Source organism: Coffea arabica, chromosome 2e (genome assembly GCF_036785885.1).
Source record: "Coffea arabica cultivar ET-39 chromosome 2e, Coffea Arabica ET-39 HiFi, whole genome shotgun sequence".
Taxonomy (NCBI): Eukaryota; Viridiplantae; Streptophyta; class Magnoliopsida; order Gentianales; family Rubiaceae; genus Coffea; species Coffea arabica.
The window spans coordinates 33,241,388-33,247,500 of record NC_092313.1 but is presented as its reverse complement, the minus strand read 5'-3'; positions in this window follow the sequence as shown (position 1 = coordinate 33,247,500).

The following is a 6,113-nucleotide window of genomic DNA, read 5'->3' as shown; positions in this document are numbered from 1 at the left end:
AGACTTTTGGTTTAAAGAATAGTTGATTTTGCCCTAGTAATTGTTATAAGCTGACTAGTAAGATGTATATATTTGTCGTGGTGGTTATAGTTATCAACTTTTCTAGGGTTTACTTTCTGGTACTCGTGGTATGTATGGCTTGATGTAATAGTGTGTACAACTTTTAAAGATGTAATAGAGTAAATGGAACTTTCTTTTAGCGTGAAATCGATTTTCTCACTTTAAGCATTGAGTCCTGGCGCGAGTTAGGCAGGCAATCTGCTAAGCCCTTTGGTACGCCTCTGGGTACGGTGGGGTCGTCACAGTTCTTCTCGTACAGGTAATTTAATTTTTGATCCTAAGATTGAGAAGACCGCATGTAGACTAAGTAAGGAAACCAGAGCAAGAAAGAGAGCAGTCATCTACTGTGTCTCCAGGGCTGAATTTGATTGTGGATTTATTGAAATCTTCAAGTGATTGTGAGCAAGAGGAAGCTATCATGACAAATAACAATCGAACCTTAAGGGAGTTGGCTACTTCGGATTTAAACCAGCAGTTTTTATGCATTACTTTTCCTGGCTTTGCTGAAAATATAATGTTTTGAATTGAAATCAGGACTAATGCATCTTCTCCCTAATTTTCATGGTTTGCCAGGTGAAGAGTCTAATAAACATCTCCAAGAGTTCACCATCGTCTGTTCGAGTATGAAGCCACCTGGTGTGACTGAAGAACAAATTAGAATGCGAGCCTTCCATTTTTCACTAGAGGGGACAGCCAAGGGTTGGTTGTACTACGTACCAGCAGGGAGTATCATAACATAGACGAATATGAAAGGAAAGATTTTTGGAAAATGCCTCCCGAGCTACCAGTCTATGAAAAGAGATCTATGGAATTAAGCAGAGTCTCGGGGAGTCTCTCTACGAATACTAGGAAAGATTCAAGAAGTTGTGCACCAGTTGCCCCCGACATCAAATTAGCGAGCAACTCCTCATCCAGTACTTCTATGAAGGCCGTCTTTACAGAGAAAGGAGTATCATCGACGTTGCAAGTGGAGGCGCTTTAGTGAATAAAACTCCTCGAGACGCTTGGAAATTAATTGGAGGGATGGCTGAAAACTCCCAATAGTTCGGCATAAGAGAGGATATTCCTACTCATCGTATGAGTAAAGTGAGCATCTCATCATGCAAGAGTAGTTGACAGAGTTAACTTTTATGGTTCACCATATGGCAATGGGGAATTTGCAGCAAGTGAAAGCATGTGGGATTTGCAAGGATGTTAGCCATCCCACTGATGGGTGTCCGATGCTACAAGATGATATCACGATATAAGTTAACATGGCTGGATACGTGCCTACTTCCCGTAGACAGTACGACCCTTACTCCAACACGTATAATCTGAATTAGAGGAATCACCCAAATTTCAACTATGGGGGAGATAAGCAAAATTTGTTCCCAATAGACAGTAACGGTTCCAGCCGCAACACCTATCAAGGTCTCAATCCTCTTCATCCAATACAGACACACCTTTGGAGGATATAGTCAAGACATTGGTTGCTAACACCGCGCAGCTTCAGCAAAACACCGCGTAACTTCAGCAGAGGACCTTGCAATTTCAGCAGAGGACAGATGCAAGTATACAAGATTTAAGAAATTAGGTGAATCAGTTGAGCTCTGCAATAAACTGTCTGGAGTTTCAAGGACCAGGAAGGCTACTTTTTCAACTTGAGGTGAATCTAAAGAATGTGAGTGCCATGACCCTCAGAAGTCAAGAGGAAATTGAAGGGACAAAACCTGTAATTTCGAATGATAAAAATGAAGGCCAAATTGAAAAGGAGATGAAGGAAGAGGGATTCATTAAAACAACTATTAAGATAAGTTTCAATCTTGTAATTTAAGTTAAATCTAATCCGGCTCCCTTTTCTAGTAGGTTAGAGAAATTCAAAAAACAAGATGAAGAAAGGGGGATTTTGGGAGTGTTTCGAAAGGTGGCAATCAATATTCCTTTTGTTGAATGCAATCAAGAAAGTACCAAAGTATACTAAATTTTTGAAGAGCTTGTGCATCAACAAGAAGAAATTGAGAGACGATGAGAGAGTTATGATGGAGGAGAATGTATCAGTAGTGCTATAAAAAATACTTCCCCCAAAGTATGGAGATTCAGGTATGTTCTCTATCCTCTGTTGAATAGAAAACACTAAGATTAGAAAAGTCATGGTAGATTTAGGAACCTCAATTAATGTGATACCCAAGAATATTTATGAATCCTTAAATTCAGGATCATTAAAGGAAATTGACATCATAATTCAATTAGTTGATCGTACAAATGCATATCCTGATGGATTAGTTGAAGATGTTCTGGTCCAAGTTATGAATTAGTATTTCCTGCGGACTTTTATGTTCTTGACATGAATGATGAATGCTCTCTTAATCCATCACTTTGTATACTAGGAAGACCTTTTTTGAGTACAACTCGCACAAAAATTGATATTAATGAGGGTATTTTGACAATGGAATTTGATGGAGAAGTAGTTCATTTTAATATTTTTAATGAAATGAAACATCTTATTAACTCTCAATCTTTATTTGTCATTTATGCTATTAATCCCTCTATGCGAGAATTTTCTGAATTAATTGTAGGGATAAATTCAAAGTTAAGCAATTTATGAGGTAAAAATAGGTCAAAAATTAAAGAAGATTATTGCACTTAATGACTATTTGGATCCTAGAGAAATGTCACAGATTGTAAGGAAATTTGAATTATATCTAGATTGAGAAGTGATGTTTCATGTCTAGGAAAAAATGTTAAAGAAAGGCACTTATTGGGAGGCAACCCAATTCAATTTTTAGTTTATTTTTATTATTAGTTTCATTATATTTATCTTAGATTTTTCATATTTGGCATGTTTAATTTTCGTTTTTGCTGTTTCAATGGTCAGAAGACTTCCTTCCGATAGGACGTGCCTATGTCTTAAGGGTACGTGGTAATGCACTAATAATCTGCTCCAACATCAAAAGCATTTATACCAACATATTGTGTCCACGCCTACTTACTTGGAGTGCTCATGTTTCGAGTTTGAAGACCGAAAAGGCAACAGGACGCGCCTGTGCCTAGAGGGCACGTTGTAACTCGTAATTAGTCAACTTCATCGTTAGAAGAGTTTCAACCAATAAGATGTGCCCACGTCTTGTTCCAATGAGAGGGAAGTAAAATTTTTTTTTTTCTTCTTTCTTTCTTTCCTTTTCCTTTCTTTTTCCTTTTTCTTTCCTTCTTTCTCTCTTCTTTTTTCTTTCTTTCTTACCTCTTTCTTCAGCCCAACCCCACGACTACTGCCATTCGCCATCAGCTGCTCGCCATGACCAACTTGCCACTTCGTTCGTCATCTTCCTTAGCTGTACCACTCATCTCAAGCTATAGGTCTCTTGATTCATTATTACACAAGTTCATCAAAGGATGGCAGATTGGCCAATATTGAGCATAGAAATTTGGATGAGAGACACTCAGTTAAGACCAGACGGAGATTGAATGGTCTGGTGCAGCTTAATTTAAATGTTGCTTCGATGTACCCATGGGGAATAAAATTGAATGGTTTTACAGCTCTTTTCAGTTATGTTTAATGTTGTTTAGTTTTTAATATGATGATTGATGTCTTTCCCAGCCTCTCTTACTTGATTAAGTAAAAACAAATCCACAAAATGTGTGCAACACAAGGTCAAAATTTGTATTAAGAGAAAAATATTAAGGGTGAGTGTTGAATTCGAATATAGTAATTTAGGTGAATGAATTCGGTAATTTTGGTAATTTTACCCTAAAAGATTTCAATCTATTTCATTTTCGAATTTGAGATTTTCATTTTCAATTTCATATCAAATTGAATTCAGAACTCAGTAAAATACTATTTTCACCAATAAAAAATTAGAGCCAACAAATCAAGGCAAAAGCTAACAAATTGTAGTGCAAGAAGAATTATATCCAATATCTAGGATCAAAGTGGAATAAGCAATATCACTGTTTAAGTATTGAAATCTCAACTTGCCTTTGAAATTGCAGTGATCGACAATCTGAGGCAACCTTTGTTCCCACGAGATGGTTTGGTGGATCATCCAAAGAGAATGATCCCGAAAGCCATTGTGTCATGACCCCAAATGTATTAGATAATCGATATCCTTAGTTGTTAATATTGTAGTTTAGTGGAGGGTTTTGGATTGATTAGTAAGGATATGCATGTATATAGAGTTGTAAATGGCTGGAAGCCATCAGGCAATACCAGAATTTTCAAGTTAATTTCTCTCTCATTTTTAGTTCCTCTGTTTCTCTCTCTATTTTTTCTCGATTCCTCCTTTTCCTTCTTTATCTTCTTCAACTAGTCTTCCTTGTATCTTCTTCCTGAAGTTAGGTTCCTGACACATTGACTGTGATGAGGTTAGACAGAGGGATGAAGGCTGATTATCCATATCTATAAAAATTACAGAAGGGGTTTTAGGATGTTCAAGTTATAATGCTTCTAGCTCCCTATTCCCTTTTTTTATATAGAATTTTGGATTTTTAATTATTAAATACCCCTGAATGCTTTTTGAATTTAAAATGTAAGAAGTGCCTCCGCTAATATAGGAATTTAGTTTGGGGTTTACATAGGAGGGTAAATAAAGATGAAAAGTCAAAAGTCCTACTAAAAATCAAAAAGTAAATAACAATATTTTACCCTTCAACGTAGCAATCCTAACTAAAAGGAAAATTATATAAAGAACAAGCTGGGGGAAAGAATGGATTGGGTGGCAGGAGAGAGGGTCAGCAATCGTAGGTCATGTTCAAAACTTCCCACTCACAATATATATAGAACAAAAGGAAACAATATTCATTGGTCATGAATTTGGAAAATCAATAATGGTACTATTTCTAAAATCTAAATTATAAAACCACTAAATTATAAACGAAGTCCTACTGGGCCTTCAAAGTGGAATTTTTTAATAAAATTTTTATTTTTAATTAAAAAAATAATAAAAACTATACCAATCCTAAAGTAACAACATAGTTTAAGAGAAAGATATAGGGCTTGTTTGGAAGTGAAGTTTTTGGCCTAGTTTTTTAGCTACTAGTTTTTTAACAACTTTTGCTACAGGAACCCCAAAAAACTTATCAAAGTTTTTTACCTACACACTTCAATTTTGAACAAAAAACTTTGCCTTCAACTTTTCTTCTTCTTTTTCCTCCCCCACCCAACCGGCCACCACCTCCACCACCGCTTCCGGAGCCGGTAACTATTCCGGCCAACTTTTGCCGGCTTTCCTCTTTTTTTTTTTCTCTCCCTCCCCTCCCCTTTTGATCATATGTTGGTTTCCAAAATTTCTTTTTTCTTTTTTTTTTCTTTCTCCCTCCCCCCTCCCCTCTTTCCCTTTGCCTTTCCCCGCCACCTTCCCCCTTTGTCCGCCGCCATCTCCTCCCCTTATCACCAGCGCATGCCGCCACCTCGCCACACGTCTTTTTCCTCTCGCGCGTTTCTCGGTCTCCGCGGCCGGACACCGCTGCCCACGGCCGTGCGACTCCAGCGACACCACAGCCCTTCTCTCTCCCTCGCAAAGCCGACGAAGCCACCACCACCTCGTGCGACTCCAGCCCAACCGCCGCCTCTCGCTCGCGCCACGCCCCCTGGCTCCACCGTGCACCGCCGTTCCTCCTTGGCCACGACCCAGAGCCCTCGGGCGTTCTCTCTCCTCTTCGCAACTCCCACCTCGCCGCCATTCCTCTCAGCTCCCTCCACTACAGCGCAGGGGTGGGGGAGGGGGGTTGCGGGCAGAGGGGTGGCGGGCAGAGGGAGAGGGAGGGGGAGCTTTTGCAGGGGTGGCGGGGCAGAAGGGGAAGGGGGAGGGGGGTGGCGGGGCTGAGGGAGAAGGCGGGAGGAGGGGGTGGCGGGGCAGAGGGGGTGGCAGGGGAGAGGAGGAGAAGGGGAAAGGGAGGAGAAGGGGAAAGGGAGGAGAGGGGTGGCGGAGGTAACGGGGAAGGGGAAGGGGGAAGGAAGAAGAAGAAGAAGAAGAAAGAAAAGAAAAAGGAAAGAAAGAAAAAGAAAAAGAAAAAGAAAGAGAAAGAGAAAAGGAAAGAAAAAAAGAAATGGAAAAAAAATTTTACCTTACAAAAACTTG